Source organism: Macaca thibetana, chromosome 1, assembly GCF_024542745.1.
Source record: "Macaca thibetana thibetana isolate TM-01 chromosome 1, ASM2454274v1, whole genome shotgun sequence".
NCBI classification, from domain to species: domain Eukaryota; kingdom Metazoa; phylum Chordata; class Mammalia; order Primates; family Cercopithecidae; genus Macaca; species Macaca thibetana.
Genome location: NC_065578.1, coordinates 203,659,767 through 203,685,723, shown reverse-complemented (window position 1 = coordinate 203,685,723; position 25,957 = coordinate 203,659,767). Strand labels below are relative to the sequence as shown.

General features: G+C 44.6%; 1 protein-coding gene across 1 annotated transcript in view; it reads right to left on the bottom strand.

Annotated features, from left to right (window-relative positions):
• Positions 1-25,539, bottom strand: part of NTPCR (nucleoside-triphosphatase, cancer-related) — an 805,437-nt gene extending 779,898 nt beyond the window's left edge. The window contains exon 1 of the mRNA XM_050770321.1: positions 25,530-25,539. The gene's annotated coding sequence lies outside the window, so the exon portion shown is untranslated. The remainder of the gene's footprint in view (positions 1-25,529) is intronic.
• Positions 25,540-25,957: the final 418 nt, after the last annotated feature.

The window sequence follows — 25,957 nt, the reverse complement described above, 5'->3', positions numbered from 1 at the left end:
GTTCTAAGAACCTTATACATATTGAATTCATTTAATCCTCACAGCAGCCTTATAAGTATATGCCAAACATACTCTCCTTTTCAGGTGAGGAAACTGAGGTCAGAGGTACTAAGTGACTTGCCTGAGGTCACACAGGTGATAAGTAGCAGAGATGGGATTTGAAACCACCCCACTGGAGTGAATGCTCTCAGCACCCACGTGACACTGCTTCCCAGGGGACCAAGAGCAGAGAGGTACAAAGAGGCTGTTAGAGTGGATGGCGGAACAGCAGCCAGATGTCACATGCGACCCCAGGCGGGCTGAGAGCAGAGAAGCAGCAGAAGCTTTCTGATTGCTTAGTCACCCTAGGGGGACTCAGGAGGACAGTGCCGTGGGAAGTTTTCTAAGAGCCCAGGCAGGTCCAAAGAGTAGGAAAGGAAAGATTCCAGGATGCAATCTAAGATTTGTGGGGAATAGCCACTGGTCTCCCTATTTCTACTCATTCCTCTCTACTTCTCACCCCTACGTTTTCTTTCCTTCACAAAGTCCTATATTTTGCTTAAATAGCAGGGGCACCAGTTTTCTAACCAAGAGCCCTGACTCATATTTCCATCCATTTTAGGAGATAAACGAGAAACAATTATACCCCTGGGAGATGATTTTTATTTTTTATTTTAAATTATTTATTTTTTCTGGACACAGGGTCTCACTCTGCCGCTCAGGCTAGCATGCAGCGGTATAATCATAGCTCACTGCAACCTTGATCTCCTGGACTCAAGCGTCCTGCTGCCTTAGCCTCTCAAGTAGCTAGGAGTACAGGAACACTACCATGTCTGACTTTTATTTTATTTTATTGTATCTTATTTTATTTTATTTTATTTTATTTTATTAGAGGCAGAGTCTTACTGCCCAGGCTGGCCTTGAACTCTTGAGCTCAAATGATCCTTCTTCCTTGGTCTCCCAAAGTGCTGGGATTACAGGCATGAGCCAATGATCTTGGCCTCCAGTTGGCTTTAAATCTGTTGGATGTAGGTCTTAGACAAGCCTGGTGAGGAGGGACTGAGACCTAGAAACTCAGTAGCCCTTTGCCAGGAGCAAGTTGGAATAGCCCCAAGGTAGACTGGGTGGGGAAACATGGTAGAAAGCAAGGCCAGGTGGGTAGAGGGTGGCTCTAGAGGCCGGCTACTGCACAAGGGACAGTCCAGGCAAGTGGTGAGAAATTGGGGACCCCAAAGGTGGTATCATGTCACGTAGGCAGGGCATGGTGACAGGGGCACCCAGCAGACAGCAGGGTCAGCAGGGTTCAATGTCTACAAAATCTGTCTACAAAAGCAGACTCTCTTTCCCCAGGGAGAAGTTTTTGGAAGATAGGAAAGTAGAATCTCAGCCTTGGGGAAACTAAAGACTGGGCAGATTATCAAGAAGGAAACTCAAGCCTAGGAATCAAGGCAGGGGCCACTTACCAGAACCCTGACTTAAGATGGGGGGTTTGTCATGAAAACAACACGGGAGCCCTGTTTGTTTAACCGAGATTCTAGTGAGGTTGGGTGACATGAAGCCGGTTGGATCACCTGTGTGGCTGAACGGATGTTGCAGGTGACCACAGCCGCAGCTGGAAAAGGGGTTTTTAGGAGCAGCATCCCAGGTAAGTGGATTCCAGCGACTCTTCCAAGACACGCTCAGCACATCACACAGCCCCTGCCCAGGAATGCAGCTGCAGCTGACCCAGAACCCAGAAATGCCCACTGGCTGCCTATGACCTCTAGACTCAAGGAGTAGGCGCGGAATCAAAGGCTTCCCTGCCGTGGGAGGAGCCCAGAGGTCATGGGTGTGAACTCCCTTGGCGTAGTTGGGGTGTGGTGGGCGCAGGAGTTATTTCCTTCCAGATGCTTCTTCTGTTATCTGAGGATTGGAGGAACTGTAAACCTGAACTTCAAACAAATAAACTGGATTTTTGAACTGGTGCCTTTTTTTAACCTTATTTTTAGGGACAACAGGGAAGATGCCCAGATGGACTCGATCTACTTCTCAAAGTGTGGTTGTGGGGCACCTGATCAAAATAAACTGGACGACAACAGGTTAGGGACCTGGACTCGACTGAACTGGAAGCTCTGAGAGTGAGGCCTAGGAAGCAGCATTTAACACCCGTGCTGCAGGGGACCCTAAGCCCACTCAGGACAGAGAAGCTTGGCTTAGGGAGTAGGCACATCCCAGGCCACCACACTGATGTGGTTCCCCTTTCACCTGTTCCTCAGTCCAGGCAATGGAAATGCAGGGCAGTTCCGCCACTGGGAGTGACCCCACGCCTGGGGTGAATATTTTGGATCGGTGTTTCCGCTTTAGCTGCCAAATGTGAGCAATTCCAGGGAGCCTGTGAAGTTCCCTCTACAAACCGCATCTGGGGAAGCAAAAGGAATCAAATTATCCCCACTTAGCTCTGCATTAAATAGAGCTCAAAATATTTCCCCCAGATCCACCTGTTTAAGGGAGAAGCATATAAATAAAGGCTATTGTTTTCACTTCCACCCACTTCCCAGTTTACATCCCTTTCTGGGGCGATGCCATCACAGATGTTGGAGACATGTAGAATGTCACGAAAGCATGAATACTGATGTCAACTGATGAGAGGGAAGTGATTCTGCTGTTTCCTTTCTTTAGGAACTGAAGCAGGCATTGAGAGAAAGCATGAGCATGGGTGTGTGTCATGCCTGGTGTCCCAGGCTCTCTCCCCGTGCTTAGCATGTGGGGAGAATCGGTGAATGCGTTCTGGATTAAAGTAGAAGGAAAGCTTTGTGTCATCTGGGGCTCCAGAATCCCACACTGGCCTGCTGCATTGGCAGGGTATAGGGTGTCTTAGTCCAGAATCACTTGGCACAAGAACTATTCTTCCTAGCTCGGGGCAAAGTGGATTTATTGGAGGCTACAAGGGTAGCTCAAAGAACCCAAGGACAGGGCATGCAGCAGGCCCCATATGGGACCACAGCTGGGATCTGGAAAGTCAAGGACGGGATATGTTGAGCCACTTGATCCAGGGCTGCTGAGCTCATCTCTGCATCTCTGCCACCATCTTTCTTATGTGTGTGTGTCTCTCTGCAGACACAATGTCCTCAATTCTCTATGGAGGATCCAACATGGCTGCCCACCTCCCACCCATCTCTGTGTTAAATCCTTTCATATTTCAAGACCCCAGAGGAAATTACGTGAGTCGCTTGGTTCAAATTCCACAAAAGAGGATGAGAGAGGCCCATCTCAATGGGGGTGGGGGGAACTCAGTGTCCAACCTGGGTTCAGTCAACTCTGGGTTGGGGCAGGCTCCCTCTTCGGTCTATTGTCTGTAGAGGACTCCCTGAAAAGGGGTCTGGCAGGTTCTGAAAGAAGGGGACAAGCAGTCAGAGGGAGACACCTACCTGAGAAAGTGAATAGCATCTCTTGAGCACTCACATACGACTGCGATGCTCAACAGAGCCTACACCAGTCCTGGCTGTCACCGGCATCTCTTCGTAGAGGAGAGGCAGCCAGTCTCACACATGTTAGAACATGTGTTGCTCTGTAGAATAGAACATCATGTCATATTACTCTTTCCTCCCCATCACTCTCTCCTCCCTGCAGCCTACCCCCTCTGTTGGATTGTGCTAGACACTCGGAAACCTGGGCATGGTCTGAAGTAGGGCTTGCACCCTTTTTTAAATCCCTGAACATAGCTTTAGGACAAAGGTTTATGTGCCATTTTCTTTTTGGCTGAGACCCTGCTATATTTTGTTACAAAGAAACAGAACAGTGTTTTAAAACTGCAAGAGATGCCCTTCCCAAAGTGACCATCGATGGCAAGTGCTTGCTTCTGCTAATTTCGGCACCGTTGGACCTGCTCCCATGGCTGGAGTCCACACACACTGGAGCCCACTGAGCCGGATGAGAGTCAGGAATGAATGGAGGTCGGGTTCCATTGTACTCTCCCCTGCGCAGAACCTGTCATGGCCATTTGGTTTGTGTTCTGCAGCCTCGGTGTTTCAATATTTTATGAATGACACCTTCCAAAACTTGCTGGCCCACTCTGAGACCGCCTGCCTCCCTGACATCCTGATGTACTCTCGGGAAGGGGCACTGCACATGGAGAAGCCCAGATGGTACTGGCTCCCCTCCACTATCTCCAGTGCCTTGCCAAGCTAGACAAATGCAGGTTTCTGACCTCATGAAAGTAGGGTTATTAGGGTATTTTATCTCTCTGTGGAACACTTGCATGCTGCCACCCACCTCCACCTACTCTTCCATCAATGATGACCTCCACTGACAGCATGGTAACTGTCAGCGCCTGACCTCCAAGGCTACCTAGAGCTCACGGGCCTTGATGAAGCATTCACTCCCATTCACTTTTCAGCCGTTATGGACATTTCTATAAAAGAAACATGCCTTCTAGTGGTAGTCTGAATCTTACAAGGCTTTTGCAACCACAAGGCTTCAGAACTGCCCAGCATCTTGTGATGAAGACAGTGCAATGGACAAAATGTAGGATCAGTGTTTCCCATGCCTTCCCATTTCCCCTGAGTTCTCTCCTGGAGCAGGGCTGCCTGCCCTTGGAAAAGATCCTGGCCACTGAAGCACATGTGGTCCTGGCATCTGAGTACAATCCAGAGAGGGGTCCAGAGCTTGTTTCCAAAGGGAGTGCGCCCACTCCAGGGGTGCACAGTCCCAAGGGCAAGGGAAGAAACGTTAGAAAGTCGCTAGTTTTTTCATATCTTCCTGCTCTACTGACATTGAATGTACATAGTGAGCGTTGCACATGTATAAAATTAATTTTTAAATTTTGTTCCTTTGTCTCTGATGGAGAGCAAGATCCAGAGCACTTGGAGACGAGTGTTTCAGAGCAGAATTCTGGAAGCAGAGTTTGCTGTGAGTCTCAGCTCTGCTGCTCTGTAACTGTGTGGCTCTGGGCAAGGGGCTTATTCCCTCTACATCCTCATTTCCTCATTAACAGAGTGAACTTGGCAGAAGACCCTCGCTCATGAGACTGCTGTGGGGATGACACGAGATGGTACAGTGTGAGCTCAGTGCCTGGAACACTGGAAGCCCTGGATAAACGTCAGCTGTTGTTATCATTGTTACTGTCAGGTCAATTCCACATCAAACAGCAGAAGCTGAAGCTCTCGGGATGGCTCCCAAGCTCTGCTGGAGTCTATATGTGGAACTTCTTCACCCATTTCCAGTTCCTACTCCAGGGTCCTTGAGTTAGCGTGGAGAGTCCAGTGAACACGTACCTTTTTAGGAAGACTGCCCCATCTATGTTTTAATCCAAAAAAAACCCCCAAAACAAAAACAGACATTGTCTGCTGGCCACACTTCAATGGACCTCCTGTCTGGTCTCACCTGGAAGTGGGGTTGGTATGAAGTTTCAGCACAATGTCTCACAGCTTGGATGCTGACCCTAGAGGGGAACCCACAGACTCAGAATAGTTATCCTGTGTCCACTCCTTGGGCCAGCCCACATTTGTCCCATTACAATAGCATTAGGTGCGAAGACAGACACGCAGGCTGTATGGGCAGGGGGAGCCCGTCATACATGAGACCTGCATTGGCAGGATGTGCACCTGATTGGCCTGGGTGTTCCTCTGGAGTTGGGCAGATCTGAGTTTATCTCCAGTCTTCCCACTCACTGGCCGTATGGCTCGTCAAACTTATTCCATTTCTCTGTGCTAGTTGGGATAATTCTGCCTGCTGTAACAAATGAACTTCAAAATCTTGGTAGCTTGGCATAATAGAAGTTTACTTTTTATTTGCATTTACATTTTAATCCAAGGGCTCCTGGTTGGAGGACAGCTTCCCTCGACACCCTGATTTGGGGGACCAGTCTTTCTGGTCTTGTGGCCCCACCATCCCCGAGGGCCTCTGCATCTTCGGCATCCAGCGAAGAGGTGAGGTGAGAGAAAGTGGAGAAGGATGCAAGGAAAGCTGGGAAGCGTAGTCCTTGGACAGGCAGCCACTTGTCAGAGCAACTGAGAACTCTCTTCTAGAAAGTGGGGACAAATTCTGGTGGAAAGTAACCTAGCTGCCACACTTTGTAGGCCACAGTGTCTTCATCAGTAAACTGGGGATGATGACAGTAAATGAGGATCCTGCAATCACGGTAAGCTGCTGTTGTTAGGATTAGGATTTAGACCGTGCTATCATCATTTGCTGAAGCTGAAAGCAAAGCAGCACCTTGAAAATGGATCCAGGTTCCTTTGAGGGCTGACTTCTGGATCTTCAGCAGAAATTCAGATGCACAGCCTTGGTCTGAGCCCAGAGCTCAGTTCACCTGGCTGTTCTATTCTCCCACTATTTCCCACCAGGATGTGCCTCACGCATTTGCTCCACACTGAACCCCCACACCTCCCCTTCCCCGCATCTTCATCTCTGGCGCTGCAGTCCAAGGACCTGAGTCCTGGCCTCAGCCATGTGTGTGCAGCTGCAATATCCCCAGCCCTCCTGGCTTTGCCTCTAACTCGCCTGGACACAGCCCTGCCCTCAGGGACAGACCCTGTAGGACACGGGCAGCCAGTTCATTGAGATGTGTGAATTCAGTAGGAATTCAAATGTGACTTTTTTTTTTTGTTCTTATTCACTCCCTTCAACTATGCCCTTTCCCATCACTGAATGACATTTGGGGCAGATTTTATAACATTCCATTCACTTTCAGTAACTGAAACAGCCCAGGCCTGTTTCAAGTGTCTATTTATTTCATATCCAGTCCAATGACCAATTCCTCCTTCCCCCACCCTCCCACGGGCCAGGCTATAGCCAGGAAGCCTTGGTACAAAGAGCGAAGGAGGTTGCTCTCCTCTCCTACGTACCTCTCTCTTCCAGGTCTCTCCTTCTTTCCAATTTGCTTGGGAACAAAGGATTTGAAAAAAGACTGTTCTCCCTTGTATATCTGGCTGCCTCCACTCTGTCCCTGGCCAGGACGGCTTGCCTGAGGGTGGGGGACAGGTGCTGGCTGGCATATAGAGCACACAAGGAAGATCCACCTTACTCCCCCACTTCCAAACCCCTCTGTTCCCACCCTCAGCACTGCCCCCACAGCCTGTTTCTCCTGGGGTGCTTGCTCCCACAGTAGCCTTCGCCAAAGGCACACTGGTGAGTCAGTCAAACCAGTGACCTCTGCAGCAGCTGCGTGTCCCCAGGGGCCCACACTTGGCCATGCCCATCTGTGGGAGCACTAGCGGTCCCAGCCATGCCTCCTTTCTCTACTCTGCCCTGTGCCTCACGTCTCCTCTCCACCTGCTCAAACAGCAAGTCTGCTGCCCATGCAGATGTTCATCCAGCTAAGGAAATGCCCGTCTTCTCTTTTGGCCAGCAGCCTTTCCCTGGGAGGAGTTCCCTGTTTACCCTCCCTTGCTGGGGACAAGGCAGAGCATGGCAGGGGACTTGGCCTAACAAAGGACACAGTGAGATGAGTCCTTCAGGGCAGGGCTGCCAGGAAACAGCCAGAGCTGTGCTGGAAGAACAGGAGACAATGACAATTGGTCGAAGCCTCCAGCCCTTCCTGGGAGAGTTTGGCTGTTTCTCTGGCCCTGTCCTGATCTTCCCTGGCCTTACCTCTGTCATCCAGCCGGATCTGCAGTGCTGGCTCAAATTGCTACTTGAAACCAGGGCCAGACCAGGCATTTGGGCACCTCTGTCGAGCTTGTAAGTTGACATGCCATCAGAATAGGGCACTTTAAATGTTTGCACAATGAAAACTTACTGGGACCAGAGAGAAACAACAAACAGATTTCCTTTGCTATTCATTTTTCATTGGCCAAGGAATTCGTGTCCAAAAACATTTTTAAATCAAAATATCTCATAAAACATGCTCCATTGTTTTCAGTAATTCTCCTTCTCTTAAGATCTTTTTCCTGTAGTTTCTAAAAGGAGGTAACTCTTAGGAGGCAAATACAAGAATTTGAAATATAAACAACAAAACTCATTCTTAATTCATAACACCACATTATACTTTATTTGTTTCCAAAATCTCAGCTGACCTCAGCTGTCAGCTTTTAGCATATGTAAATGTACGTGAGCACAATTAATGCTCAGAGGAGGATGGGAAGTCTACCTAAGTGAGAAAAATGAGTGGACTCTTTCTTTCCTCTTTTTTCCTTCCTTCCTTCCTTCCTTCCTTCCTTCCTTCCTTCCTTCCTTCCTTCCTTCCTTCCTTCCTTCCTTCCTTCTTTCCTTCCTTTCTTCCTTCCTTCCTTCCTTCCTCCCTCCCTCCCTTTTCTCTTTCTTTCTCTCTCTGTTGTCTTATCTGCTTGTTTTGTTTGTTTGTTTACTTACTCCAGGTCTTACCATGTCAGAGTAACTTCATTTATACCCACAAGTAAGGTGAGGAAGGATTTGGGGGACCTGAGTTAGCCAGGTTGATACTGGTGACAGTTTTGGGCCATCAGACAGCTGCCCAGCAGGCACATCCCCTTCTTTATCTGTTTTAGAAGAAACTTCCTCCCTTTCCTTCCACTCTGGCTCCACCCTCACCCATGACTCTTCCTCTTCCCTCTAATTCTTGGGCAACTGTGCACAGTCTGGGCATGTCTCCTATGATGAGTTCCTGAACCCATTCTTGCTACTTCAAAAGCTATAAAGCGTGTATTTGGGAAGCAGAAATGTTGTATACCTGGATTCAGACTGGTGCCGCCTGAATCCAGGCTCGGCTTCCTCCTAGCTGTGTGGCCTTGACAAGGCATGTAACCTCTCTGCACCTAGGCTCAGTCAGCTGTATGGCAGGCAATAATTCCCTGGCAAAATTATCCTGAGGATCCCAGTTAGCACAGGCACAGTGCCTGGCACTTAGGAGGCTTGTAGTGTACTCACTTGACAGATTTTTCCTGCCCACTGCACAGACAAAAAAGGTTGACTGAGAATGTGGTATTGCAGTCAAGAGTTTATTTAATGCAAGGCCAGCCATACGGATGAACAGGAGTTATCACTCAAATCAGTTTCCCTGAAGGCTGAGATGCTAAGGTGTTTCAAGGATGGTTTGGTGGGCAGGGGACTCGGGAATGGATGCTTCTGACTGGTTGGGGATGCAATCATAGGGGTGCGGAAAACAGCCCTCATGTGCTGAGTCTGCCTCTGGATGGGGGCCACAGAACTGGTTGACTCATGAGTCAACTCAATGAGTCCAGGTAGGGTCAGTCAGTTGCCAGAATGCAAAGGTCTGAAAAGCATCTCAAAAGATCAATCTTAGGTTCTACAATACTAATGTTTTCTATAGGAACAGACCTCTGGCCACATGACTCCTTAGCAATAAGGGTTTATAGAAACTACGCCTATGTTTTAGCAGAATTCAGGCCTCTCCCATAATCCTAGTCTTGTGACCATTTTTTTTTCATCTTTCAAAGGTGATTTTGGCTCCCAAACAAGAACGGGAGCAGCTTTAGGGAAGTACTATTTTCACCTTTGCTTCAAAATTAAATTATAAACCAATTTCCTTCATGGTTAGCTTGGCTTATGCCCAGGAATGAGTGAAGACAGGCAGCTTGTGAGGCTGGAAGCAAGATGGAGTCAGCCATGCTAAGTTCTCTCACTGTCATTATCTTTGCAGAGGCAGTTTCAGCAACACATGGGTATCACTCTTCTTATGAGTTCTGTGGTAGTCTTCTTTGAAAATAATATCAAAGTTCCTCTCTGTTTATGTGACAATCTGAGGCTCGTAGGCCTATGATTGCGAGACATCAGTTCTTATTTTCCACCTTCAGTAGTTATTGTCTCAGAAAAGTCAGGTCAATCCCTTTAAGTGGAATGAATAATAAATGGTTACTAGTTGGTGTGAAATGTGGATAGGGACCCAGTGCTGTGCACACCACCCAGAGCCCCATCTACTGCCCTGATGACATCATGCCAAACACACCAAAGGAGAAGGGAGACAGAATTGTTGGAGCCCCACACTCAGGATGCACACACAATGGTTAACCCTTTACCAGCTGTTGGATCTTGGGCAAATCACCCAAACCTGTACACCTCATGTCATCATCTTTAATGCCAACTTTTGTGAGGATTAAATGAGGTGATGCATCTGGAGTGCTCAGCCCATGTCTAGCTGGCAGTGTCCCCAGGGTCCACACAGGGAGCTCTGATGCTCAGGAGCAAACCACACCTCTCCCCAGGCTTTTCAAAGAGGAGCTGTATTAGTCCATTTTCATGCTGCTGATAAAGACATACCCGAGACTGGGTAATTTATGAAGAAAAACAGGCTTAAAGGACTCACAGTTCCACGTGGCAGGGGAGGCTTCACAATCATGGTGGAAGGCAAAAGGCACATCTTACCTGCCAGCAGGCAAGACAGAATGAGAACCAAGCGAACGGCTTTCCCCTTATAAAACCATCAGATCTCGTGAGACTTAGTACCACGAGAACAGTATGGGTGAAACCACCCCCAAGATTCAATTATCTTGCACCGGGTTCCCTCCACAATACGTGGCAATTATGGGAGCCACAATTTAAGATGAGATTTGGGTGGGGACACAGCCAAATATCAGGAGCAAAAGGAAGCTTTCCTTGGCGATGGTCCTGAACCTGAGGAGGATGGAAAGCAGTGGAGGTACAGGACTGGAGGAGAGGGTGGGAGGCCTTGGGTGGAAGGAGGAGGATTAGCTGCTGGGGGAATCCCCCTCCCCTACTCTGTGGGACAAAGGGTGAGGATGCCTGTTTTTCTCTGTCAATCTGTAATGCAAGAAACATTGCTCCTATTACGTCATCACCTCACTGCTATTTTTAACCTTTCTCAACTCCCCATTTCCTCTTCTGTCATCTTTTCTGTGTGTGAATTCCCTCTCTTTTCCACCTCCCACCGAATCTGCCCTGTTGCTGATACTTCATTTGTATCTTTCAACTTAGGCTGTGAGTAAATTGAGTCAACTATTTTTTGTTGTTTTTAGAAACAGGGTCTTGCTCTGTTGCCCAGGCTGCAGTGCAGTTGTGCCATCATAACTTACTGTAGCCTCAACCTCCCAGGCTCAAACCATCCTTCTGCTAAGACTAGAGGTATTGCCCACCACACTCAGCTAATTTTTAAAAGTTTTTGTAGAGATGAGGTCTCACTATGTTGGCCAGGCTGGTCTAGAACGTCTGGCTTCAAGTGATCCTCCCACTTCGGCCTCCCAAAGTGCTGGGATTACAGGCATGAGCCCACGGTGTCCAGCCAACAGCCCACTATTTGACCAGGGTTATTTCCTAGAGGGTAGGAGGGGTAAAAGAGGACACCACTATTTTTTAAGAAGCATTGCAGGAGGCTCAGAGCCCTCAAGCAGTGTCATTGTGGACTGGCCAGTCTCTTCTGGGAAGCAATTCGGCTCAGCTCCTTCTAAGATAGTAATCATGGCGGGGTAGAGATGTCCCAAAGGAGGAGCACATTCTGGGAGGGCAGACCTGGGCTGTGTGCTTATGGAAAGTTATGACCAGACCCTTAGGGGACCAGAACAAGATGCCAGATAGCTGGGAGCAGGAGATACCTTGGGAGGGACAAGGGAAAAGGCTGGGGGTAGATTTTATCAACATTTCTCTCCATTTTGTCTTGATTCTGCCTTAGGGACCCTGAAGTTAAATTGGGTCTTTGTAACAGTTGTGGCTTCTGTATCTTTACAGACGGTGGGAAAGAAAGGGGCCAGAGAACACTACAGACAAGCACCCCTGCTGTTCAGGCCTCTTCATTCCAGGGTTGGAAGGAAGAGGCTCCACAGTGATCTTCAGGGCAGAGCCACCCTGCAGTTCTGACATCCATCAAGCCGGGCCTGACTTCTCAAGATTGCTGGCTGTCCCAAGAGAACAGGTGGTACAGGCAGCGTCCACAGGTCCAACTCTCTCCCAGGAGAACAGATTAGAAGCAGGGACCTGCCACCTTTCTAACAAGCAAAGGAAGCAACCAAAGCCTGTGAGGAAGACCAAACAGTCTACTAGGATAATTAAGGTCAGAAAGATCACAATTCCACCAAGGAGAGAAAACATAAAGACCCTTGAAATATGTGCTGTGATTTGGGGAATGATTTTGTATAGATTTTCTCGTAGGAAATCCATGCTGAGATGTAGAGAGAAGAGAATTATGAACAGAAAAAAACACGTGTGACTTACAAGGTAGTGGCAAAGATAATTCTAGTAAACAGGGTTAAAAATAATAGAAGAGCTTTTGACTAATACACCGGGGAAAAGAGATACCGAAGTGAAAACGGGTCCACAAATAAATCAGGCTGGGCATGAAATTAATGATGGGTCTGAAATGGCCGAGATATTGAACTCATTCTTCAAACCCCGTCTTCTGCAATAGAAATGAAAAGAAAAATACAGACAATGAGGAAGCGATAGAAACCTTCTGAAAATAACTCCTGGCACGAGCAGAAGCACAATCCCTCAGAACATCTAAGTGCCACCATGAACAGGTGTAGACATGCCCCTTGGGGGATATGAGGAATTGAGTAGGATCTACTGTACATTTAGAACAGTGTCTGAAAATGGGGCTATGGTGCTATTATTGTTATTTTAAATAAATAAAGTTAGAGATGGTTCTGAAAGAAGATGCCCAGTATTTTTGGTGGAAACATTAAAAGGAGAGAAAAGGAGGGGGTCAAAAGAAATAGTGATCCCACTTGTTCAGTTTGATATCAGTTACTGGGGAAGATCAGGACACACGCAGTGAGGGTCGTGTCAATGCTGAAAAGGCTAAACAATCATTGTATTTGTTTGAATAAGTTGTGTTTTTAAAAGTGGCTTCATCTCCCCTTCCCCTGCCAAAAAGACCAAACTAAGGAAGACAAATGCTGGTAACTAGATCTGTTTGCATTGTCAGTGTATCTCTATCTGAACAATTCACAGAACAGTGTGATCAGAAGGATCCCATAACAGTTTCTGCATCCATGCCATAAAAGGTATACCCACCATTGACAGCCACTGCCCAGGTCCTGAACCTGTTCCAAATCAGGGGTTTGCATAGCTTCTGTTTCCTGCCTCCTTTTGGTTCCTGCTTTTCTCCTCTTTATGCAAGCACATGTGTTGTTCTGCTTTATCCAACCATTCCCTCATACACCTTTCCCTTCCCCAGGTCTCCCTTTCGCATCCCTGCCCAGCGCTCTGGGTTGAGCCTTTCTTCCATCTTACCCTCTTAGGGCCAAGCTTGCTATGGAATGCAAACTGAATTAGGCTAAATAGTGAATGAGTTAATGTGCCAGAGCTAGCAAGGCTCTGACGTGAGAAGTCTTAATCTAAAGAAATAATTCATGGTGGTAGTTCAGAGTCTATGGCAAGGTAATGGAGATGGTTTAGGGACTGTGAGCCTGTTGATAAGCTCTTAAGTTAGAGACAATTGCTTAGCAGTTGGGTTGATCCTACCCAGATGACAGCATTACTTAGGGCTCGACCTAGAGCAAGGGTTGTAGCCTTCTAGCCAAGGGCTACATGAACATATATTAGGAACACAAGGAAGTCTGACTTAATATCTCTATTAAATCCTACTGTATATCACAATGATCTCATTACTGATCTTTCAAGGGGAGGAGGTGGCAGTGAGATAATCTCATTTGTATAAATCCCTACATAATTATCACTAAAAATTACTGGGTGAGGTAATGCATTTATTTGGTTATACATTATTATGGAATTAATTTTGCTAAAACATAATTGGGTGTGCATGTAAAAGCTATATACACACTGGAGGTTATTTACTGATGAAAATTATTATATGTAATAGATGTACTCTTGAAAGGTTGTTGATGAATATAAATGTGGCCAAGTATAGTGGCTCATGCCTATAATCCCAGCACTTTGGGAAGCTGAGGCAGGAGGATCTCTTGAGGTTCAGGAGTTCCACCAGACCAGCTTGGGCAACATAGCAAGACCTTGTCGCTACAAAAAATGGGAAAAACATCAGCCAGGTGTGGTGGCACATGTCTGTAGTCCTAGCTACTTGGGAGGCCGAGGTGGTAGGATTGCTTGAGCCTGGGAGTTTGAGGCTGCAGTGAGCTATGATTGCACCAGTATACTTCAGCCTGAGTAACAGAATGAGACCCTGTCTCTAAAAGTAAAAAATATATATATATATATGTATGTTAATAAATCAATAAATATACATGCATTCCATTTTCAAATGCACAAAGGGTTACTGCTATTTGAAGAAAGCCTGTAATGACACCTATTGAAAAATGAGAGCTCTTTATGAAATGATTAATCATCTCTAAATTTTGAATCTGTAGACTCTCTGTTACCTTTGGTAAAGTTTACTTGATCATGCAAATTGTGTACTTTATACACATGAGTAATATGTAATATTATTCATGCATATGTAATAGCCACATATACTAAAACCAGTCTTTTTTATCCCTGTTGCAACCTGGAGCTATGAACAACCCAAGTCCTACTGAGGCCAGTATACTTAGTCCATCGACCTTCCATAGGCAGGATGCTCCCCATGGCCCATGTCATGCCAACACAGCTATATTGCTCCCCATGGTAGCGCCTTCCAAAGAAATAGCACCTTCTGGAAACTGAATCTTTCTGTTACAACATTTCCTTCTCTAAAAATTGTGTTTCTTATTTTGCTTCTGATATTGTCTGGGACCAGGGAGACTTGAGCAGACCTGTTACAGGTGGAAATGTTGCTGGTTCAGCTTGGTTGTAAAAAGGGAAGACTGTAACCTCTGACTGCAATTTCCTGCCCAGCTTCCTGAGCAGCAGCTTTCAGACTCTTTTAGCCTGGTTATTTACTATCTGGGCTGACTGTATTTGTAGGTCATTGATGGTTACTTTATTCTGATGCTGTCTTTATGAGCAAGTCCAAGAACTTCTAGTCTTAAAAATGTGAGACGATTACATCTGTAATTTCTGGACTGGCTATAACTACCATATAAGAAAGTGTTTTAGGAATGCTTTTAACATAGAATTCAGATGTTTAATTTAGAGAAAATACTATGTGACAATCACGAAGTCAGCAGAGGAAAAGAGAGAAATTGCTGGTTCCATTCTTAGATAGTTCCTTTTGTTTCTCTTTTAACTTAATGCTAATATCCTGGCAACACTCTTCGACTTTTCTCTGGACCTAGTCTCTGGGCCCTTGAGAGATATTTTCTTCCTACTAAGTTAAATTACTTCCCCTGCATGTTATTCCTTGTGGCCTTCTATGAAAAGCCACCCTCAGCGATGTTGGCCATTGTCGCGAACATCAGAATCTTTCTCATCTACTTACATATGCTCTCCATGTTGGTCATCTAAAACCCTACATCTTAGTAGTAGCCAATGGTATGAAACCAAGGAAGCTTTTGTATAATATACCCTGACCAAGATTCAGAAAATATATTCACAATTTTTTTTTTTTTTTCTGAGATGGAGTCTCGCTCTGTCACCCAGGCTGGAGGGCAGTGGCGTGATCTCAACTCACTGCAACCTCTGCCTCCCGGGTTCAAGTGATTCTCCTGCCTCAGCCTCCCAACTAGCTGGGACTACAGGTGCCCCCCACCAGGCCAGGCTAATTTTTTTATTTTTGGTAGAGAGGGGGTTTCACCATATTGGCCAGGTTGGTCTCGAACTCTTGTGATCTGTCAGCATCGGCCTCTCCAAATGCTGGGATTACAGGCATGAACCACCGTGCCCGGCCTATTCACAATATTTATAAGCAAAGAAGCTCGACATTACACCAAAAATGGGAGTGTCAGAGACACGCTCGAGCAGAGAGACATGTAGCTCCCTGGACTCACATGCAGGTACCATGATGTCAGCTTGCTCTGCACCGCTGTCTGCAGTGACACCAGATGACACTTACCAATGGCCCCCTCCAGCTGACTCTCTTAAACCAACACTGGAAACATGCCTGGGGTTACATGATCCTCAGAGCAGAAAGAAAAATTTTCACCTTCTCATTCGCACATCTACGAAGATTCCCCGAGGGCTTCTAATATAATGTTCCGAGTAAGAGGGTAGAAAAACTAATTGGATTTCTGTTCATAAATTGTTGAGCTGGTGCATTTATTTGTATGATAAAGTTAAAATGTTAATGATATTCAACACGTATGGCATGTAATGAATTTATAAATCATCTCATTTATATTTCATAAGCATTGAATTTTGATCCTTTCTTCCTAACGGTCTCTCCTTGATCTAAAAGATCTATAATGGAATGACAGGGGAGAATCCTAGCATTGCCACTGTGGTTTCCCATTTTAGATACATGTATTGATTATATTCTAATGCATACTGCCTTCTTTATATGGGCAATTCTCATTAAGTAGGAGTATTTGGTCATAACAGTGGCACTCAGATGTTTACACAGCATCTCCTGCTGGTTCAGCTAGGTTCCTGTACCAAAGAGACAATTCAGGATATGGAATATGATAGGGATTCAGAAAGAACGCTGAACTAAGAGGTAAGAGGCCAGGTATGAATTGTGACTCTACCAGTAATTCGATCTGTAGCTCTGAACTAAGTCATCTCAGTTTCGCCATCTGCTAAATGAGGGGTGGGAATAGATAGCCTCTAAGACCTCTTAAAGCTCTAACATTCTCTGTTCCTATGACGCAGAAGTTCTGATAGTGGGATAAATGAAGAAAGTAGTGGAAAAAATGTCATTGACTTCCTTTTAGGGGACAAGGAAGAATTGAGTAAGAGAGCCATCTGGCCAAAGTAGAAACATCTTGGGGACAAGCTAAATCAGGAAGATTCACAAATACAATTCTTACCAAGGGGAGTGAAGGTTTTGATGAGAAAATCTACAGTAAGCAACAAACCAAAACTGGCAGTACAAAAGCAAATGGACTATTGGTCAGTAGCTGAGAGACCCATAGCAGATGGCATCAAGCTCGAGAAATGATGCCTGGAGTATGGATCACAGCAGAGATTGTGAATGATGGGTGTGTCCTGGGGCTCCCCCTTTAAGCAGTTCCAGGTTGGTTATCTGGGCATGGACATCACTTCTCAACAGAACTGCAGGTGCTGTACAGTAATATCTTATTTTTTGAAATCTAAAATGACAATGCTAACCAGGGCTTTCAGGGAATGTTTCCAGAGCAGAATTTCAGCATGGGTGGCTGACTGCATCAGTCTTTTTGTATCACTTGGTCCTTGGTGATGAAAGCCATATATTTAACAATTAGTCTTTTGAGGGAAAAATGAATTTTTCAATAAATGATGCTAAGATTTGGGAGAGAAAGCCTAAGCATTTGGGGAAACATTAGATTCCCTACTTTGTGTCACATACCAATATAAATTCCAAGAGAATTAAACGTTTCCACGGGGAAAAAAAGCAAACTGAAAGAAAATCTTCTTCCTAGAGGCAAAGTTTAATATCTTTAATATACCAAATCTGCCTATAAATAGATTAACAAGATAAGAATCCCCTAGTGGAAAAAGGAATACAAAACAGAAACAAGTAACTCATAAATGAAGACATAAAACTGACCAGTAAACGGATGAAAACATGTTGAAGCTCATAAAGAAATCAAAGAAAATGCAAATTGAAACATTTGAAATACCACTTTAGCACATCAAAGATTTTATTTTAAATGGTACTTGGTGTTGATGAAGATTTGAGGGAAGAGTGAATCCACTCTGTATGGATTGCTCTTTGGGACTCAGGGCTGCTGGGTCATTCAATGGACTTTCAGCTATTACATTTCACAGGTTTGCTTCAAGAGAGATGTGGCCAGGCAACCGAGTTTTGGCCAAAGGGATGTGAGCAAAAATGAAACCCACCACTCTAGGCCTACCCATACATGCCAGGCATGTGACCCTCTGTGCCTCCTTCTTTGTTGGTTGATCAGAGGCAGAGGACACAGAAGAGGACCGCAAGACCCTAGGAAGCCATGATAGAAAAAGTTTGAATAGGGCAAGCCCCCCCACCACTCTATTGCCATTTTGTTCTTCATGAACAAGAAATAAAATTCTTTTGTGTTAAACCACTGAAAGTGGAGGTTTATCTGTTATATCAGCTATGAGCATTGCCGTAAGAGGTTTTCAAGAAATGATGGCTTAAAGTGAGGTGCTGCTGTAAAAAACACTTAAATATGTGACAGTGGCTTAGTGGCTGGGTGACAGGTGTGAGGGGAAATACATCAAGCAGGCTGGATAGCTAGAAAGCCCTGTTAAGTCATGGCAAATGAGTGGCAAACCTGTTACCTTAAATGTCTTAGAAGGGTGACTGCCCCCACACCCCCAGCCTCCTGAGACCATAGCTCCAGGAAAAGTGGTGGTAGAAGCTAAAGTGATCAACTAAATCTATAGATGCCTTTAATAAGGTAATACAAGTGTCATCCAAAAGACCACTAGGATGGCTTAATAGTAGAAAGAGGAGCTTTATTGGCCACATCAGTTTGCAAGCTGGGAAGACAGAATCTCTGGTATGAACTGGAGGTGCTCTCTCTTTTAGGAGGGGAGGGGCAGGTTGGTTTTTATGCCTCACAGGGTCTGTATTACACAATAGAGTCATACATATTCAGCAGGTTTGGGGAAAAAGCTATATATATTTATGAGGGGAGCCAAGCTCATGCACAATAGGTAAACATACATATAATAAACATCCCATGTTCACTTTGGGGCAGGGTTTTAGCATTAAAATGAAGTGGAATTGGCCAGGCGCAGTGGCTCAAGCCTGTAATCCCAGCACTTTGGGAGCCCGAGATGGGCGATCATGAGGTCAGGAGATCGAGACCATCCTGGCTAACACAGCGAAACCCCGTCTCTACTAAGAAATACAAAAAACTAGCCAGGCAAGGTGGCGGGCACCTGTAGTCCCAGCTACTCTGGAGGCTGAGGCAGGAGAATGGCGTGAACCCAGGAGGCGGAGCTTGCAGTGAGCTGAGATCTGGCCACTGCACTCCAGCCTGGGCGACAGAGCGAGACTCCATCTCAAAAACAAACAAACAAAAAAGTGAAATTTGGCTCCTTAATATCAAGAGTTGAACTGTAGGACACAAAGACTGTGCAGCCTCTATAAGCTGCTGAAACAGACATGAAGTCTACAGGTGCTTATCAGAAAAGAGTGTTTGTAAGGCCCGTCCTCTGCCCAGAGTTGTAGTGGCCTGGGTTGTAAAGCCAGGTTAGGAGGGATCTGATAACTCCTACTGTTAGGGAGTGTATCAAGAGTGTAGTTTTTCTTGTAGTCATAGAAATTTAGAAATATGCCACGCCAGTTGGGCCCTGAACCCTCGACCTGCAGGTAACCTTTGTTTTCTAAACCATGGCATCCCTCTTAGTGGACAAGGTGGTGTCCAATTTGGTCTCTCAGATCACACAAGAGAGATGGCCTCTGACAACAACTGACTGTTTTTTCTTTTTAGAGGAGATAGAAGAAATGAGAAAGTCCACAAATAAAAGACCTCCAAGGTGGAAAAACTGAGCACTTCAGGACCCCAAATAACAATTGTTAAGACTGGAAAGGTCTAGTCAACCTTCTCAGTTAAGCAAAGTGATTTGTGTTGTGTCAAAGAACCAATCACCCAAGGCTCTCTGTTTTTGTTTTTTTAAATTGCACATAGGCAGTCACCGTCAACTTGCAAGAGGGAAGCTGTGGTGAGGAGGCACAGGGAAAAGACAGGCAGGAGGGTCCCGCCTCGGGGAGACCCTCCGTGAGGCTGCTGCATGTGGAACCGACTGGAAGAAGACCATCAGAAGCTATTAAATATTTAAGGGAACTATTCTGCCATGGAAACAAGAAGACTATAGAGGCCTTTCATTTGTTGAGATTAAAACAACACTTGTGTCTCCAAATTTGTGTGAGCAGCAAGTAGACTATAAGAGTTGGAGAGTTCCTGACTGGGCGCAGTGGCTCATGCCTGTAATCCCAGCACTTTGGGAGGCTGAGGCGGGCAGATCACAGGTCAGGAGTTAGAGACCATCCTGGCCAACATGGTGAAATCCCATCTCTACCAAAAATATACAAAAATTAGCTGGGTATGGTGGTGTGCACCTATAGTTCCAGCTACTTAGGAGGCTGAGGCAAGAGAATCACTTGAACCCAGGAGGCTGAGGTTGCAGTAAGCCAAGATCTCACCACTGCACTCCAGCCTGGGCAACAGAGCAAGACTATCTAAAAAAAAAAAAAAAAAAAAAAAACAAAACAAAAACCTTGGGGAGTTCCCCGTATTAATCACTTTGTTTGTTTGTTTGTTTTTGTGGGTTTTTTTTTTTTTTTTTGAGACGAAGCCTCACTCTTGTGCCCCAGGCTGCAATGCAATGGTGCGATCTCGGCTCACTGCAAGCTCCACCTCCTGGGTTCAAGTGATTCTCCTGTCTCAGCCTCCTGGGTAGCTGGGATTACAGGCACCTACTGCCACTCCCGGCTAATTTTTGTATTTTTAGTGGAGACAGGGTTTCACCATGTTGGCCAGGATGGTCTCAAACTCCTGACCTCAGATGATCCTCTCGCCTTGGCCTCCCAAAGTGCTGGGATTACAAGCATGAGCCACCACACCTGGTCTTAATAATGTTTTTAAAATTTTCTGTATTTTGATGCTTTAACATCTTTGGGCTTTGTTGACTCTGGAGGGACTGCCCCTCCCAGGTTAACCAATTCAGACAGAGAGAGGAGGAGAGAGAGAGAGAGAGAGAGAGAGAGAGAGAGAGACTGAGTACACCTTTCATATGCAAAGCAAACAATCCAGAACCCACACTCCCAACCACTTCCTCTACAGGGTTCTCACACTCTAGGCCACTATCCTTGTGCCCTGGCCAGGTGCCAGACAAGTAAGGCCAGCTCTTATGCACCAGAGTCCACTGAAATTATTCAAACTAGCCAATCCTAAGCCTGCTTACCTTACCTTGCCAGTTTCTTCCTGCAGAAACCAAAATAAAAGCTCTTCCCCACAGTTCCCCACCTCCCTCTGTCTCCTGACTGACCCTGTTGTTTCCATATATCCCCATTCCCCCACCCTGCATGGCATCCCCCCGCCGCTCAGGAACTGAGTAACACACTGTTTTTTCTATGGTAACCATTTTGTGTTATGTTGGCCTTACTATACGTTATTTTTTAAAACATTAATACTCTCTATTTTAATACAACCCCAGGTAACACAAACTCATCATTACCTATTTCAGATGTTGCCATGAAGAAAAATAGACACAGGAATTCCTTCCATTGAACAAAATCTGCTCTAATCAAGGAATCTTTCTTGCTCCCAGGTTAGGGAGACTGTCTGGTACAATTTCAAAATCACTATGAACAGGTAGTTGCTCGGTTTCCCATTCTTCCCTCTTCTAATGGGAATGTTATTGTTATTTTATGTCTGACCCACAGTCGTATATTGGGAAGGGTGGAGGCAGATAACCTGTGTTTTAAATTCATAGGCTGTTGGACCATGAGAAGCAGCGTAGGGCCCTGATAGATAGGAGTGCTGATTATCCAGAGATCCTGAACTTCGACAATTGGATGGGGGTCTTTTTGTTGTTGTCTATGGCGAGGTTTTTCCATGTGGAAAAGGAACGTGAGTAACAGTGATCAGAAGAGTGAACCATGGCCTAGGTTGCTAATTCTTTCCAAGATCTTCTGGGCTCACAGCTCATCTGTATGTCCCAATCTCCACTAGCAATAGGCATGACCAGGTGCTGGAGTTCAGGCAAGGGGATGCGGTTGAAAAGATGCATACAACTTTCAGCCCTAGCCTGGCCTCCTCACTCTCTTCCTCCTAAGTGGCAAGAATTAATACATGCAAAGAAGGATTCTGGATGGGCCCTGGAGATAAAGAAGTGTGGGTGAAAGAAGCCTGTGTCCCTGAATGACTACCTGAAACAGAGCCCACTCTCCTGCCAATTAAACCTTATGTGAATGAAAACATTATTTCTTTTTTTTTTCAATGTATATACATTTTTTAAGTTTTTAAATGTTTTTATTTCAATAGCTTTAGGGGTACATGTGTTTTTTTGTTACATGGATGATTATATAGTTGTAAAGTTTGGGATTTTAGTGTACCTGTCACCCAAGTAGTGTACATTGTACCCCAACAGGTAGATTTTCATGTCTCTCCCCTCTCCCACCCTCCCCACTCTGAGTCTCCAATGTCCGTTATACCACTCTGTCTGCCTTTGTGTACCCGTAGTTTAGCTCCTACTTGTGAGTGAGAACATGTGGTATTTGCTTTTCCATTCCTGAGTTACTTTACCTAGAATAATGTCCTCCAGTTTCATTCAAGTTGTTGCAAAAGACATTATTTTGTTCTTTTTCATGGCTGAGTAGTATTTCATGGTGTGTGTACACACACACACACACACACACGCACACATCTTTTTCATCCACTAATCGGTTGATGGGCACATAGGTTGGTTCCGTATCTTTGCAATTATGAATTGTGCTGCAATAAACACACAGGTGCAAGTGTCTGTTTGATATAATTTTTTTTTTCCTTGGGGTAGATACCCACTAGTGGGATTGCTAGATAGAATGGTAGATCTACTTTCAGGCAAAAACATTATTTCCCATTAGTGTTGTGACACGTGACATTCCTGATGAGAATAATCTGGAAATACACTAGTTTTATTAGTCTACTCAGGCTGCCATAACAAAATACCACAGACTAGGGGGTTTAAACAATATAGATTTATTTTCTCACAGTCTGGAGGCTGGGAAATCTGAGATCAGGACGCCAGCCTGCTTGGGTTCTAGTGAGGGCAGCTTCCTGGCTTGCAGATGGCAACGTTTTTCCTGCATCCTCACTTGTCGAAGACAGAACTCTGGTGTCTGTTCCTCTTCGTATAAGGGCACAAGCCCTATTGGAGTAGGACCTCACCCTTCTGACCTCACTTAACCTTTACCACCTCCTCATAGGCCCTATCTCTAAATCCAGTCACATTCAAGAAAGGGCCTCAAGGTAGGAATTTGGGAGAAACACATCCAGTTCATGACACCACAAGCCTTACCACTGATACATTATTTGATTCACTGAGCAGTGGTTGAGAACACAAGCTCCAAAGCTCATCCTGCCACATGCTAGCTGTGTGACCTTGAGCAAGTTACTCAGTCTACTTTGAGCCTGTTTCCTCACTTACACAGTAGGTATTCTAATAGCACATAGTTCAAAAAGTTATCGTGAAGATTAAGTGAATTAATATTTGTAAAGCTTTTGGAACAGTAGACTTCAAGTTACTATATTAAGCATTACCTTTTATTTGAGTTAGCAGTTCCACTTCTAGTATTATCTTAAAGTAATAATTATAGAGTTATTTACTTACTCAACAAACATTGAGGGAGCTCTGATAGACATTCCGTTAGTCACTAAGTAAATAGTAGTGAAAGAGCGGTGTGACCAAAGGTTTGTAAGTAAGAATCTCATTGCCATATTATTTGAGACAAGAAAAAACTAGAAACAACTTGGATGTCCCCAAATAAGAGATTAGCTAAATAAATTATGCTGTATCTATAGAGCAGAATAAAATGTTGACACTGAAGGGGTAAAATAGAAAAAGCTTCTAAATGCGTAACTACATGGAGAGATAGTCACAGTATAAATGTCTGCCTCAGGGCAATTTATTTGCTGTTCTTTCTGCCTAGAAAAGCTGACACATAGTAACTGCTCAATAAATAATTGTTGAGTGAATGAAACAACTGAAAAAGATAAGTTGTAAAGTATTATGTACTATATAATTCTATTTCCTAAATACATACAGAGAAGAGGGACTTCAGAGTTTATACCAAAATATTATAATGACTATGATTGGTCGATAAGATTGTGGATGACTTCTACTTTATCCCTTTTGCTTATCTGTATTTTCTAAATTGCATGTAAAAATCATGTTTATTTTTATTAAAAGGGCAATTTATTTTTAAAAAGGCAATTTAAGTGGGAGTTTATGTATAAAGAATTAAATATAGTTCACTAAGTAAAAATATTAATATAGACCCCAGAATTATACCAATGTGACATTTATCAGATGCTGATGGTGTGCCAGTCACTGTTTTAAGTGCTTTGCATACATTATTTACATTGCCACAATCTTATATGGTAGTTGCAACTAATATACAGTGGAACCTGACAGCACCCACCCTGGGATTCCTATTACTGGGATAACTTGTTCTCCCCAGAACTATGCCAATTTGATCTTAGTTCATGGTCCAACAACTTTTTTGACTTTTAAAAATTGTGGCAACATATACATAACATAAAATCTACCATTTCAATGATTTTTAAGTATAGTTCATTAAGTACATTCACTTTGTAGGGCAAACATCACTGCCATCCATCTCCAAAACTTTTATATCATTCCAAACAAAAACTCATTAAACAATAACTCCCCATTCCCTTAACCTTCCTGCCCCCATACAGCCCCTGGAAACCACTATTCTACTTTCTATCTTTATGAATTTGCCTATCCTTGGTACTTCCAATAAGTGGAATCATACAATACTTGTTCTTTTACATCTGGCTTATTCACTTAGCATAACATCTTTCAGGTTCATCCATGTGTCAGAATTTCCTCCCTCTTTAAGGCTGAATGATATGGGTTAGCTGTGTCCGCACCCAAATCTCATCTTGAATTGTAGTTCCCATAACCCCCATGTGTCATGGGAGGGACCCGGTGGGAGGTAATTGAATCTCATGCTGCTGCTGTTCTCATGATAGTGAGTGAGTTCTCAAGATATCTGATGGTTTTTTAAGGGGCTTTTTCCCCTTTTGCTCAGCACTTCTTGTTGCTGCCATGTGAAGAAGGACGTGTTTGCTTCCCTTTCTGCCACGATTCTAAGTTTCCTGAGGCCTCCCTAGCCGTGCTTAACTGTGAGTCAATTAAACCTCTTTCCTTTATAAATTACCCAGTCTCAGATATGTCTTTATTAGCAACATGAGAATGGACTAAAACACTGAATAATGTTTCTTTGCATGTATAGACCACATTTTGTTTATCCATTCACCTGTCAGTGGACACTTGGGCTGCTTCTACCTTTTGGTTATTATGAATAATGCTGCTGTGAACATGGGTATACAGACATCTCTTCAAGTTCCTGCTTTTGATTCCTTTGAATACATGCCCAGAAATTGAATTGCAGGATCATATAGTAATGCTGTTGAAGTTTTTGAGGAACTGCCATACTGTTTTCCACAGTGACTGTGCCAAAGCGCCAGAACTCAGAGGAAGCCAGTCTGGTGCCACTTTCCTTAATACCTCTCTTTCTTCCCTATCTCAACACTCCTTGTTTTAACTCTTTGGCACCCTACTACTTCCCATCACCTTTGGAGAGGGTCATAGAGGAGAGAGGAGGACACAGTGTGAAGCAGTTGTGGGAGCTCAATGCCAAATTTCAAGTAAGACATTTTCACGATCACTTTCTTCCTGCATAAAGGGGCCAAGATCTTTGGGTACCTGAATTGTTTAAAATGACGGTCAGGTTGAGATTCTACTATAGAATCTCATATTTTTTTGTGGATCATATTTGTGAAACAATGGAAACAATTGTTGGGGATTCATATAGTTGGGATATTTGTCCCCTCCAAATCACATGTTGAAATGTGACCCACCGTGTTAGAGGTGGGGCCTGGTGGGAGGTGTGTGGGTCATGGAGGTGGATCCCTCATGAATAGTGTGGTGCCCTCTCTGTGGTTATGAGTTCATGCAAGATCTGGTTGTTACAAGAGGCTGGCACTTCCCCCCCCCTTCATTCTGTCTCCCTTTCTTGCCACATGACCTACCTTTTCCCCCTTTGCCTTCTGCCATGAGTAAAAGCTTCCTGAGGCCTCACCAGAAGCAGATGCTGGTGCTTTGTTTGTATAGTCTGCAGAAATGTGGGCCAAATGAACTTCTTTTCTTTATAGATTATCTAGCCTCTGGTATTCCTTCACAGCAATGCAAAACAAATGACAGGGATGATGAAAAAGTTCTGGAGATGGATAGTGGTCACAGTTGTACAACAATGTGAATGTACTTGATGCCACTGAACTATGCACTTCAAAATGATTAAAATAGTAGATTTCGTTATGTATATATTACCACAATTGAATATGTATGCATATATAACCATGTAGCATCTCCTGGGAAAAATTACAACTTCAGTTTTCTTCTCTATAAAATACTTTTT